The sequence below is a fragment of the Hyla sarda genome, unplaced genomic scaffold (genome assembly GCF_029499605.1).
Source record: "Hyla sarda isolate aHylSar1 unplaced genomic scaffold, aHylSar1.hap1 scaffold_231, whole genome shotgun sequence".
In the NCBI taxonomy this organism is placed as follows: domain Eukaryota; kingdom Metazoa; phylum Chordata; class Amphibia; order Anura; family Hylidae; genus Hyla; species Hyla sarda.
In genome coordinates, this window is record NW_026608991.1 from 167,537 (window position 1) to 179,965 (window position 12,429).

General features: G+C 46.4%; 6 non-coding genes across 6 annotated transcripts; all 6 read right to left on the reverse strand.

Annotated features, from left to right (window-relative positions):
- Positions 1–241: 241 nt before the first annotated feature.
- On the reverse strand, positions 242–432 carry LOC130322089 (U2 spliceosomal RNA). Its single transcript, XR_008867677.1, has one exon. It is a non-coding gene; the product is annotated as a U2 spliceosomal RNA (small nuclear RNA).
- A 2,102-nt stretch (positions 433–2,534) lies between these two features.
- Positions 2,535–2,725, reverse strand: LOC130322090 (U2 spliceosomal RNA). The gene has a single exon (XR_008867678.1). It is a non-coding gene; the product is annotated as a U2 spliceosomal RNA (small nuclear RNA).
- A 2,090-nt stretch (positions 2,726–4,815) lies between these two features.
- Positions 4,816–5,006, reverse strand: LOC130322092 (U2 spliceosomal RNA). Its single transcript, XR_008867680.1, has one exon. It is a non-coding gene; the product is annotated as a U2 spliceosomal RNA (small nuclear RNA).
- A 2,082-nt stretch (positions 5,007–7,088) lies between these two features.
- On the reverse strand, positions 7,089–7,279 carry LOC130322093 (U2 spliceosomal RNA). The gene has a single exon (XR_008867681.1). It is a non-coding gene; the product is annotated as a U2 spliceosomal RNA (small nuclear RNA).
- Positions 7,280–9,355: 2,076 nt separating this feature from the next.
- On the reverse strand, positions 9,356–9,546 carry LOC130322095 (U2 spliceosomal RNA). Its single transcript, XR_008867682.1, has one exon. It is a non-coding gene; the product is annotated as a U2 spliceosomal RNA (small nuclear RNA).
- A 2,085-nt stretch (positions 9,547–11,631) lies between these two features.
- LOC130322162 (U2 spliceosomal RNA) lies at positions 11,632–11,822 on the reverse strand. The gene has a single exon (XR_008867743.1). It is a non-coding gene; the product is annotated as a U2 spliceosomal RNA (small nuclear RNA).
- Positions 11,823–12,429: the final 607 nt, after the last annotated feature.

Sequence of the window (12,429 nt, forward strand, 5' to 3'; positions counted from 1 at the left end):
GCTGGCTACTCAAATGATCCAATTAAGGAGGCCATTTAGTCAGCAGCAGCAGAAGTCCTGTGCCTGGACGCTCCAACAGCGGCCAGACACAAGCAGAAGCAGCAGAAGCAGCAGCAGCACCACCTTTTGTTTTTTGGCTGCAGCAGCAGCAGCAGCAGCAAGGCCCACAGGGCTGGCTAGCTGGCTAGCCAGCAAGCAGGTAGCAATGAAAGTAGGAATCTTTCTTTTTAACCCTGTAAGGGGGTGGTGCACTGTACCCGAAGATACTGCCATATCGGGTCAATGCATAGGGCGACGGAAGCAAGCTTCGAAATCGGCCCCCGTTCTCAAAAATCCATTTAATATATGGTCCCCAGATAGGGGACGTATCAGATATTAAACTGATAAGAACAGATACTACACTTGATCTTAGCCAAAAGGCCGAGAAGCGATAACCGTGAAAGGGGCGGGCCCAACAAGGTCCCCTTCATGGGCACTATCACTGCTTGCTGTCAGGGAGGCTGCCAGACAATTTTCCATGCACACTCTGGGCTGGGGGGCAGTCAACCACCAGTACACACAGCAGAACCTAAACCCATACCATTATTGCTAAGCAGCAAGACAGGGGCCCATTGCACTCCCACGGGGCCTTTTTAAATGCAATCCATAACCCGGATTTGCCAGGAACCCTTCTTACTCCTCCTACTTGCATGTGACACTGGGCTTAGGATCTGCATAGGAAACACACACACAAGCACACACCTACCTTTGTTGCCTGCAGATGCCTCCTTGGCTGTCCCCAAACGGTATCAAACCAACACCCACGGGAAGCTGTAAGCATAGAGGACATGCCTGCACCCCATTGGACTTACCTGTGTGGGTTAAATCCGGGTTATTTGACAACCTATGGCGGTGATGGTTCTGCTCAGGCAGAGCAGTGCTGATGCTCCTCATAAAGCTGTCGCTGCTGTGAAGGTTCTAGGTGACATCACAATCCCTATGGTTACATACACAACAAAGCTGGGTTGTTGTTGTTTACACTCTGCAAGGCCTGTGGAAGTGAGTGACATCATAGCACTGTAGTTCTGAGGGTTCTAGATGGATGCAACAATCTCCTGTTGCTTCTATGAAGGCCATAATAGACGACATCACCAAACAGCTCCATAGTCACATACACAGCAAAGGAGAGATGTTGTTTACACCTAGTGATGTCAGTGGTATTGAGTGACATCACAGCACAGTGCTAAGGCTCCTGGGCCTGGACACAGCAGCGGCTGCAATATCTCAACGGAGAATACGTTTATATATATGTGTGTGTGTGCGCGTATATATATATATATATATATATATATATATATATATATATATATATATATATATATATATTTCTCCGCCGAAATCACTTTTAAACCCATTTCCACCTTTTTTTCCCTTCTCTTCCTCTTACTTTTTTTTCACGTTTTTTTACGTTTTTCTCCTTTTCGCCTCTTTTCTGGGCGTATTATTCTTCTTTTTCTTCTTTTTTTTCGTCTAATGCATACCCCATCAGTGCAGCAATGCTTATTCAATACCGCCAGCAGATGGAGACACTGGGGGATAATTTTCTAAGGATTTATACTGATTTTTCCTGTCTGAATTTGTCGCACAGAAAGTTGCAGGCCAAATATGTGTGACATTTCTGCGACTTTAGCTTCTAGAGCATTTTTACAACATTATACATAGGTGCTGAATACATAAAAAGCGACTGTTCAGCGACAGACAAGTCGCATCGGCTGAAAGTAGGCCAGAATGTCAGTCCATGTTGGAGCAGGTTTAGATACAGTCTAAAGCATAGATCTCAAAGTCTGTGCACAGAATTTAGCAAGGGCCTCGCACCTTCTGATGCATCAGGTAGGTGCACTATAGCATAGCCTAACCCTCTGTACTTTGGTCTATATTGATGCGGGACATAGACAGCCAGCTGATGACCAATCCATTAGTGCAATGGATGGCTGGAAGCATTTGTCTTTGCCTTTGCAATACCACAGAAGCAATGCATGGTCAATGTACAGCAATGACACACCTGTGTGAACAGCCAGGAGACCCCCCCATGTTATGTTACATAGTTACATAGTTAGTACGGTCGAAAAAAGACATATGTCCATCAAGTTCAACCAGGGAATTAAGGGGTAGGGGTGTGGCGCGATATTGGGGAAGGGATGAGATTTTATATTTCTTCATAAGCATTAATCTTATTTTGTCAATTAGGAACATTCAGCACCCACCCGCTATCAAGGCAGCTGCCTATCATGTCATGCCCTACCTGCACAGGTGTGCTGGCTACTCAAATGATCCAATTAAGGAGGCCATTTAGTCAGCAGCAGCAGAAGTCCTGTGCCTGGACGCTCCAACAGCGGCCAGACACAAGCAGAAGCAGCAGAAGCAGCAGCAGCACCACCTTTTGTTTTTTGGCTGCAGCAGCAGCAGCAGCAGCAAGGCCCACAGGGCTGGCTAGCTGGCTAGCCAGCAAGCAGGTAGCAATGAAAGTAGGAATCTTTCTTTTTAACCCTGTAAGGGGGTGGTGCACTGTACCCGAAGATACTGCCATATCGGGTCAATGCATAGGGCGACGGAAGCAAGCTTCGAAATCGGCCCCCGTTCTCAAAAATCCATTTAATATATGGTCCCCAGATAGGGGACGTATCAGATATTAAACTGATAAGAACAGATACTACACTTGATCTTAGCCAAAAGGCCGAGAAGCGATAACCGTGAAAGGGGCGGGCCCAACAAGGTCCCCTTCATGGGCACTATCACTGCTTGCTGTCAGGGAGGCTGCCAGACAATTTTCCATGCACACTCTGGGCTGGGGGGCAGTCAACCACCAGTACACACAGCAGAACCTAAACCCATACCATTATTGCTAAGCAGCAAGACAGGGGCCCATTGCACTCCCACGGGGCCTTTTTAAATGCAATCCATAACCCGGATTTGCCAGGAACCCTTCTTACTCCTCCTACTTGCATGTGACACTGGGCTTAGGATCTGCATAGGAAACACACACACAAGCACACACCTACCTTTGTTGCCTGCAGATGCCTCCTTGGCTGTCCCCAAACGGTATCAAACCAACACCCACGGGAAGCTGTAAGCATAGAGGACATGCCTGCACCCCATTGGACTTACCTGTGTGGGTTAAATCCGGGTTATTTGACAACCTATGGCGGTGATGGTTCTGCTCAGGCAGAGCAGTGCTGATGCTCCTCATAAAGCTGTCGCTGCTGTGAAGGTTCTAGGTGACATCACAATCCCTATGGTTACATACACAACAAAGCTGGGTTGTTGTTGTTTACACTCTGCAAGGCCTGTGGAAGTGAGTGACATCATAGCACTGTAGTTCTGAGGGTTCTAGATGGATGCAACAATCTCCTGTTGCTTCTATGAAGGCCATAATAGACGACATCACCAAACAGCTCCATAGTCACATACACAGCAAAGGAGAGATGTTGTTTACACCTAGTGATGTCAGTGGTATTGAGTGACATCACAGCACAGTGCTAAGGCTCCTGGGCCTGGACACAGCAGCGGCTGCAATATCTCAACGGAGAATACGTTTATATATATGTGTGTGTGTGCGCGTATATATATATATATATATATATATATATATATATATATATATATATATTTCTCCGCCGAAATCACTTTTAAACCCATTTCCACCTTTTTTTCCCTTCTCTTCCTCTTACTTTTTTTTCACGTTTTTTTACGTTTTTCTCCTTTTCGCCTCTTTTCTGGGCGTATTATTCTTCTTTTTCTTCTTTTTTTTCGTCTAATGCATACCCCATCAGTGCAGCAATGCTTATTCAATACCGCCAGCAGATGGAGACACTGGGGGATAATTTTCTAAGGATTTATACTGATTTTTCCTGTCTGAATTTGTCGCACAGAAAGTTGCAGGCCAAATATGTGTGACATTTCTGCGACTTTAGCTTCTAGAGCATTTTTACAACATTATACATAGGTGCTGAATACATAAAAAGCGACTGTTCAGCGACAGACAAGTCGCATCGGCTGAAAGTAGGCCAGAATGTCAGTCCATGTTGGAGCAGGTTTAGATACAGTCTAAAGCATAGATCTCAAAGTCTGTGCACAGAATTTAGCAAGGGCCTCGCACCTTCTGATGCATCAGGTAGGTGCACTATAGCATAGCCTAACCCTCTGTACTTTGGTCTATATTGATGCGGGACATAGACAGCCAGCTGATGACCAATCCATTAGTGCAATGGATGGCTGGAAGCATTTGTCTTTGCCTTTGCAATACCACAGAAGCAATGCATGGTCAATGTACAGCAATGACACACCTGTGTGAACAGCCAGGAGACCCCCCCATGTTATGTTACATAGTTACATAGTTAGTACGGTCGAAAAAAGACATATGTCCATCAAGTTCAACCAGGGAATTAAGGGGTAGGGGTGTGGCGCGATATTGGGGAAGGGATGAGATTTTATATTTCTTCATAAGCATTAATCTTATTTTGTCAATTAGGAACATTCAGCACCCACCCGCTATCAAGGCAGCTGCCTATCATGTCATGCCCTACCTGCACAGGTGTGCTGGCTACTCAAATGATCCAATTAAGGAGGCCATTTAGTCAGCAGCAGCAGAAGTCCTGTGCCTGGACGCTCCAACAGCGGCCAGACACAAGCAGAAGCAGCAGAAGCAGCAGCAGCACCACCTTTTGTTTTTTGGCTGCAGCAGCAGCAGCAGCAGCAAGGCCCACAGGGCTGGCTAGCTGGCTAGCCAGCAAGCAGGTAGCAATGAAAGTAGGAATCTTTCTTTTTAACCCTGTAAGGGGGTGGTGCACTGTACCCGAAGATACTGCCATATCGGGTCAATGCATAGGGCGACGGAAGCAAGCTTCGAAATCGGCCCCCGTTCTCAAAAATCCATTTAATATATGGTCCCCAGATAGGGGACGTATCAGATATTAAACTGATAAGAACAGATACTACACTTGATCTTAGCCAAAAGGCCGAGAAGCGATAACCGTGAAAGGGGCGGGCCCAACAAGGTCCCCTTCATGGGCACTATCACTGCTTGCTGTCAGGGAGGCTGCCAGACAATTTTCCATGCACACTCTGGGCTGGGGGGCAGTCAACCACCAGTACACACAGCAGAACCTAAACCCATACCATTATTGCTAAGCAGCAAGACAGGGGCCCATTGCACTCCCACGGGGCCTTTTTAAATGCAATCCATAACCCGGATTTGCCAGGAACCCTTCTTACTCCTCCTACTTGCATGTGACACTGGGCTTAGGATCTGCATAGGAAACACACACACAAGCACACACCTACCTTTGTTGCCTGCAGATGCCTCCTTGGCTGTCCCCAAACGGTATCAAACCAACACCCACGGGAAGCTGTAAGCATAGAGGACATGCCTGCACCCCATTGGACTTACCTGTGTGGGTTAAATCCGGGTTATTTGACAACCTATGGCGGTGATGGTTCTGCTCAGGCAGAGCAGTGCTGATGCTCCTCATAAAGCTGTCGCTGCTGTGAAGGTTCTAGGTGACATCACAATCCCTATGGTTACATACACAACAAAGCTGGGTTGTTGTTGTTTACACTCTGCAAGGCCTGTGGAAGTGAGTGACATCATAGCACTGTAGTTCTGAGGGTTCTAGATGGATGCAACAATCTCCTGTTGCTTCTATGAAGGCCATAATAGACGACATCACCAAACAGCTCCATAGTCACATACACAGCAAAGGAGAGATGTTGTTTACACCTAGTGATGTCAGTGGTATTGAGTGACATCACAGCACAGTGCTAAGGCTCCTGGGCCTGGACACAGCAGCGGCTGCAATATCTCAACGGAGAATACGTTTATATATATGTGTGTGTGTGCGCGTATATATATATATATATATATATATATATATATATATATATTTCTCCGCCGAAATCACTTTTAAACCCATTTCCACCTTTTTTTCCCTTCTCTTCCTCTTACTTTTTTTTCACGTTTTTTTACGTTTTTCTCCTTTTCGCCTCTTTTCTGGGCGTATTATTCTTCTTTTTCTTCTTTTTTTTCGTCTAATGCATACCCCATCAGTGCAGCAATGCTTATTCAATACCGCCAGCAGATGGAGACACTGGGGCATAATTTTCTAAGGATTTATACTGATTTTTCCTGTCTGAATTTGTCGCACAGAAAGTTGCAGGCCAAATATGTGTGACATTTCTGCGACTTTAGCTTCTAGAGCATTTTTACAACATTATACATAGGTGCTGAATACATAAAAAGCGACTGTTCAGCGACAGACAAGTCGCATCGGCTGAAAGTAGGCCAGAATGTCAGTCCATGTTGGAGCAGGTTTAGATACAGTCTAAAGCATAGATCTCAAAGTCTGTGCACAGAATTTAGCAAGGGCCTCGCACCTTCTGATGCATCAGGTAGGTGCACTATAGCATAGCCTAACCCTCTGTACTTTGGTCTATATTGATGCGGGACATAGACAGCCAGCTGATGACCAATCCATTAGTGCAATGGATGGCTGGAAGCATTTGTCTTTGCCTTTGCAATACCACAGAAGCAATGCATGGTCAATGTACAGCAATGACACACCTGTGTGAACAGCCAGGAGACCCCCCCATGTTATGTTACATAGTTACATAGTTAGTACGGTCGAAAAAAGACATATGTCCATCAAGTTCAACCAGGGAATTAAGGGGTAGGGGTGTGGCGCGATATTGGGGAAGGGATGAGATTTTATATTTCTTCATAAGCATTAATCTTATTTTGTCAATTAGGAACATTCAGCACCCACCCGCTATCAAGGCAGCTGCCTATCATGTCATGCCCTACCTGCACAGGTGTGCTGGCTACTCAAATGATCCAATTAAGGAGGCCATTTAGTCAGCAGCAGCAGAAGTCCTGTGCCTGGACGCTCCAACAGCGGCCAGACACAAGCAGAAGCAGCAGAAGCAGCAGCAGCACCACCTTTTGTTTTTTGGCTGCAGCAGCAGCAGCAGCAGCAAGGCCCAAAGGGCTGGCTAGCTGGCTAGCCAGCAAGCAGGTAGCAATGAAAGTAGGAATCTTTCTTTTTAACCCTGTAAGGGGGTGGTGCACTGTACCCGAAGATACTGCCATATCGGGTCAATGCATAGGGCGACGGAAGCAAGCTTCGAAATCGGCCCCCGTTCTCAAAAATCCATTTAATATATGGTCCCCAGATAGGGGACGTATCAGATATTAAACTGATAAGAACAGATACTACACTTGATCTTAGCCAAAAGGCCGAGAAGCGATAACCGTGAAAGGGGCGGGCCCAACAAGGTCCCCTTCATGGGCACTATCACTGCTTGCTGTCAGGGAGGCTGCCAGACAATTTTCCATGCACACTCTGGGCTGGGGGGCAGTCAACCACCAGTACACACAGCAGAACCTAAACCCATACCATTATTGCTAAGCAGCAAGACAGGGGCCCATTGCACTCCCACGGGGCCTTTTTAAATGCAATCCATAACCCGGATTTGCCAGGAACCCTTCTTACTCCTCCTACTTGCATGTGACACTGGGCTTAGGATCTGCATAGGAAACACACACACAAGCACACACCTACCTTTGTTGCCTGCAGATGCCTCCTTGGCTGTCCCCAAACGGTATCAAACCAACACCCACGGGAAGCTGTAAGCATAGAGGACATGCCTGCACCCCATTGGACTTACCTGTGTGGGTTAAATCCGGGTTATTTGACAACCTATGGCGGTGATGGTTCTGCTCAGGCAGAGCAGTGCTGATGCTCCTCATAAAGCTGTCGCTGCTGTGAAGGTTCTAGGTGACATCACAATCCCTATGGTTACATACACAACAAAGCTGGGTTGTTGTTGTTTACACTCTGCAAGGCCTGTGGAAGTGAGTGACATCATAGCACTGTAGTTCTGAGGGTTCTAGATGGATGCAACAATCTCCTGTTGCTTCTATGAAGGCCATAATAGACGACATCACCAAACAGCTCCATAGTCACATACACAGCAAAGGAGAGATGTTGTTTACACCTAGTGATGTCAGTGGTATTGAGTGACATCACAGCACAGTGCTAAGGCTCCTGGGCCTGGACACAGCAGCGGCTGCAATATCTCAACGGAGAATACGTTTATATATATGTGTGTGTGTGCGCGTATATATATATATATATATATATATATATATATATATATATATTTCTCCGCCGAAATCACTTTTAAACCCATTTCCACCTTTTTTTCCCTTCTCTTCCTCTTACTTTTTTTTCACGTTTTTTTACGTTTTTCTCCTTTTCGCCTCTTTTCTGGGCGTATTATTCTTCTTTTTCTTCTTTTTTTTCGTCTAATGCATACCCCATCAGTGCAGCAATGCTTATTCAATACCGCCAGCAGATGGAGACACTGGGGGATAATTTTCTAAGGATTTATACTGATTTTTCCTGTCTGAATTTGTCGCACAGAAAGTTGCAGGCCAAATATGTGTGACATTTCTGCGACTTTAGCTTCTAGAGCATTTTTACAACATTATACATAGGTGCTGAATACATAAAAAGCGACTGTTCAGCGACAGACAAGTCGCATCGGCTGAAAGTAGGCCAGAATGTCAGTCCATGTTGGAGCAGGTTTAGATACAGTCTAAAGCATAGATCTCAAAGTCTGTGCACAGAATTTAGCAAGGGCCTCGCACCTTCTGATGCATCAGGTAGGTGCACTATAGCATAGCCTAACCCTCTGTACTTTGGTCTATATTGATGCGGGACATAGACAGCCAGCTGATGACCAATCCATTAGTGCAATGGATGGCTGGAAGCATTTGTCTTTGCCTTTGCAATACCACAGAAGCAATGCATGGTCAATGTACAGCAATGACACACCTGTGTGAACAGCCAGGAGACCCCCCCATGTTATGTTACATAGTTAGTACGGTCGAAAAAAGACATATGTCCATCAAGTTCAACCAGGGAATTAAGGGGTAGGGGTGTGGCGCGATATTGGGGAAGGGATGAGATTTTATATTTCTTCATAAGCATTAATCTTATTTTGTCAATTAGGAACATTCAGCACCCACCCGCTATCAAGGCAGCTGCCTATCATGTCATGCCCTACCTGCACAGGTGTGCTGGCTACTCAAATGATCCAATTAAGGAGGCCATTTAGTCAGCAGCAGCAGAAGTCCTGTGCCTGGACGCTCCAACAGCGGCCAGACACAAGCAGAAGCAGCAGAAGCAGCAGCAGCACCACCTTTTGTTTTTTGGCTGCAGCAGCAGCAGCAGCAGCAAGGCCCACAGGGCTGGCTAGCTGGCTAGCCAGCAAGCAGGTAGCAATGAAAGTAGGAATCTTTCTTTTTAACCCTGTAAGGGGGTGGTGCACTGTACCCGAAGATACTGCCATATCGGGTCAATGCATAGGGCGACGGAAGCAAGCTTCGAAATCGGCCCCCGTTCTCAAAAATCCATTTAATATATGGTCCCCAGATAGGGGACGTATCAGATATTAAACTGATAAGAACAGATACTACACTTGATCTTAGCCAAAAGGCCGAGAAGCGATAACCGTGAAAGGGGCGGGCCCAACAAGGTCCCCTTCATGGGCACTATCACTGCTTGCTGTCAGGGAGGCTGCCAGACAATTTTCCATGCACACTCTGGGCTGGGGGGCAGTCAACCACCAGTACACACAGCAGAACCTAAACCCATACCATTATTGCTAAGCAGCAAGACAGGGGCCCATTGCACTCCCACGGGGCCTTTTTAAATGCAATCCATAACCCGGATTTGCCAGGAACCCTTCTTACTCCTCCTACTTGCATGTGACACTGGGCTTAGGATCTGCATAGGAAACACACACACAAGCACACACCTACCTTTGTTGCCTGCAGATGCCTCCTTGGCTGTCCCCAAACGGTATCAAACCAACACCCACGGGAAGCTGTAAGCATAGAGGACATGCCTGCACCCCATTGGACTTACCTGTGTGGGTTAAATCCGGGTTATTTGACAACCTATGGCGGTGATGGTTCTGCTCAGGCAGAGCAGTGCTGATGCTCCTCATAAAGCTGTCGCTGCTGTGAAGGTTCTAGGTGACATCACAATCCCTATGGTTACATACACAACAAAGCTGGGTTGTTGTTGTTTACACTCTGCAAGGCCTGTGGAAGTGAGTGACATCATAGCACTGTAGTTCTGAGGGTTCTAGATGGATGCAACAATCTCCTGTTGCTTCTATGAAGGCCATAATAGACGACATCACCAAACAGCTCCATAGTCACATACACAGCAAAGGAGAGATGTTGTTTACACCTAGTGATGTCAGTGGTATTGAGTGACATCACAGCACAGTGCTAAGGCTCCTGGGCCTGGACACAGCAGCGGCTGCAATATCTCAACGGAGAATACGTTTATATATATGTGTGTGTGTGCGCGTATATATATATATATATATATATATATATATATATATATATTTCTCCGCCGAAATCACTTTTAAACCCATTTCCACCTTTTTTTCCCTTCTCTTCCTCTTACTTTTTTTTCACGTTTTTTTACGTTTTTCTCCTTTTCGCCTCTTTTCTGGGCGTATTATTCTTCTTTTTCTTCTTTTTTTTCGTCTAATGCATACCCCATCAGTGCAGCAATGCTTATTCAATACCGCCAGCAGATGGAGACACTGGGGGATAATTTTCTAAGGATTTATACTGATTTTTCCTGTCTGAATTTGTCGCACAGAAAGTTGCAGGCCAAATATGTGTGACATTTCTGCGACTTTAGCTTCTAGAGCATTTTTACAACATTATACATAGGTGCTGAATACATAAAAAGCGACTGTTCAGCGACAGACAAGTCGCATCGGCTGAAAGTAGGCCAGAATGTCAGTCCATGTTGGAGCAGGTTTAGATACAGTCTAAAGCATAGATCTCAAAGTCTGTGCACAGAATTTAGCAAGGGCCTCGCACCTTCTGATGCATCAGGTAGGTGCACTATAGCATAGCCTAACCCTCTGTACTTTGGTCTATATTGATGCGGGACATAGACAGCCAGCTGATGACCAATCCATTAGTGCAATGGATGGCTGGAAGCATTTGTCTTTGCCTTTGCAATACCACAGAAGCAATGCATGGTCAATGTACAGCAATGACACACCTGTGTGAACAGCCAGGAGACCCCCCCATGTTATGTTACATAGTTACATAGTTAGTACGGTCGAAAAAAGACATATGTCCATCAAGTTCAACCAGGGAATTAAGGGGTAGGGGTGTGGCGCGATATTGGGGAAGGGATGAGATTTTATATTTCTTCATAAGCATTAATCTTATTTTGTCAATTAGGAACATTCAGCACCCACCCGCTATCAAGGCAGCTGCCTATCATGTCATGCCCTACCTGCACAGGTGTGCTGGCTACTCAAATGATCCAATTAAGGAGGCCATTTAGTCAGCAGCAGCAGAAGTCCTGTGCCTGGACGCTCCAACAGCGGCCAGACACAAGCAGAAGCAGCAGAAGCAGCAGCAGCAGCACCACCTTTTGTTTTTTGGCTGCAGCAGCAGCAGCAGCAGCAAGGCCCACAGGGCTGGCTAGCTGGCTAGCCAGCAAGCAGGTAGCAATGAAAGTAGGAATCTTTCTTTTTAACCCTGTAAGGGGGTGGTGCACTGTACCCGAAGATACTGCCATATCGGGTCAATGCATACGGCGACGGAAGCAAGCTTCGAAATCGGCCCCCGTTCTCAAAAATCCATTTAATATATGGTCCCCAGATAGGGGACGTATCAGATATTAAACTGATAAGAACAGATACTACACTTGATCTTAGCCAAAAGGCCGAGAAGCGATAACCGTGAAAGGGGCGGGCCCAACAAGGTCCCCTTCATGGGCACTATCACTGCTTGCTGTCAGGGAGGCTGCCAGACAATTTTCCATGCACACTCTGGGCTGGGGGGCAGTCAACCACCAGTACACACAGCAGAACCTAAACCCATACCATTATTGCTAAGCAGCAAGACAGGGGCCCATTGCACTCCCACGGGGCCTTTTTAAATGCAATCCATAACCCGGATTTGCCAGGAACCCTTCTTACTCCTCCTACTTGCATGTGACACTGGGCTTAGGATCTGCATAGGAAACACACACACAAGCACACACCTACCTTTGTTGCCTGCAGATGCCTCCTTGGCTGTCCCCAAACGGTATCAAACCAACACCCACGGGAAGCTGTAAGCATAGAGGACATGCCTGCACCCCATTGGACTTACCTGTGTGGGTTAAATCCGGGTTATTTGACAACCTATGGCGGTGATGGTTCTGCTCAGGCAGAGCAGTGCTGATGCTCCTCATAAAGCTGTCGCTGCTGTGAAGGTTCTAGGTGACATCACAATCCCTATGGTTACATACACAACAAAGCTGGGTTGTTGTTGTTTACACTCTGCAAGGCCTGTGGAAG